Here is a 1,715-nt window from a genome sequence, read left to right as displayed (position 1 = left end):
ATTTTAAAAGTTATAAGTTTACCTAACAGTGAGCCAATCACCGCTGTTATTGCAAAAGGAAAATAAAATTGTTACATAAAATCTTAAAAGAGAATTACAATTAACTAAAGTACAGTCTTAATAAACTGATTGTTTTTCGCTTAAACCATCCGATATCTATGATACATATTATAAAGAGGAGACTTTTATTTTCTTACGTGTTGTAATAACTCAAAACCTACTGCGTTGCCATCAAAAAATCGACCATTAGAAAGCTACTTTATGGCTGAATAAAATAGACTATATTTTAATGTCACACGGACGAAGTCGCGAGCAACATCTATTTTTTTTTAAATAAAAAGCTGACAGCAATTTCATTTATTATTATGTAGTGCAGGTAGACAGGTACTCACGCTCAGTGCAGAACTCGCCGCTCCAGCCGGGCGCGCAGGCGCAGGTGCCGTTGTTGCAGGTGCCGCCGTTCATGCAGATGCGCCGGCAGCCGCCGCGCGTGCGCGCTAACACAACATAACCATGATTACAGAAACAGCACGAGAAAACACGCAAATTAATTCTTCACTGCGCACTTAGTAACTGAAAATTTGTTCAGTCAATCACTTTTCACTTAAAGAGGAAAAAACTATTTCAAACATCATCTATTGGATCCAAATACAAATATATACCGTCATATATCTTTTTCCTAACATACCATTGCAATAACCAAACTGATCTGCTCAATTATGAGTTACCAGAGTAAGGGTAGAGTCCGCCCCCGCCTCCGCAGGACGAGGCCTCAATGCCGTTGGGGCAGCGGCACATGTTGGGCGCCACACACGACCCCGGCGAGCCGCAGTCCGGCCGGCAGATCGCTGTAATCACCACACTATGTCACGAGAAACTATCGACATAGTAAAATATACATTTACAAAGAAATTAGTTATTTTTATAACAGTAGGCATTCACTGTCAAACTTAAGATTGAGAGAGTAATTACATGGTCTTTCAGTACCTCAAAAGTGGTAATTTCTAATTAAAAATCGAAGAACTTAACACAGATTTAATTAATAACATTTACAAGAAAAGCATTTTAAATTCTATTATCACGTTTCAAAAAACGTGAGATCGCGTATTATCTATGGTAGTGCGGGATAGCGGCAGTGCGTTTGTTTGCATTTGAATTACATTGCGTTATCACACGTTTCGATATAACGATCAGCGTAGTTACCACAACAAACCAATAAAGTCTGTGCTGTATAAAGAGGCTCAGGTTCCGAAGCCAGATTAGAATATATAAAAGATTTTTGTATGTATTGGACTAACTCTAAGACGAATAGACTGATTTTAAAAATTCTTCACCATTAAAAACTACGTTATCGCAGAGTAACATAGAATATTAAATTTCACGTGAACGAAGTCGCGAGCAACAGCTAGTAAATAATAAAATAGCAATTATTTCATGCTGAAATTTTTCTTTACGTAATTTATTTTACCCATTCTGAACATTTTTTAAAATCGAATATTTAATAATGTTCAAGTTCTAGTAACGTGATGTAAACAAAATCTATGATCACATATTCTCAGTAATAGTTAACTATAGGTTAAGGTTCACTTCTAATGAATGACGCGTCTTTTCATGTTGATAACAAGTTAATAACGCTAACTATATCTTTTAACTGATATATAATAACTATTCTATTGAAATCGGCAAATCTTTGAAGTTCAGTAAATTAAGCAATG

This window comes from Papilio polytes, unplaced genomic scaffold (assembly GCF_000836215.1).
Source record: "Papilio polytes unplaced genomic scaffold, Ppol_1.0 DF821422.1, whole genome shotgun sequence".
In the NCBI taxonomy this organism is placed as follows: domain Eukaryota; kingdom Metazoa; phylum Arthropoda; class Insecta; order Lepidoptera; family Papilionidae; genus Papilio; species Papilio polytes.
The sequence above is the reverse complement of the archived record's forward strand: the minus strand, read 5'-3'. Positions refer to the sequence as shown.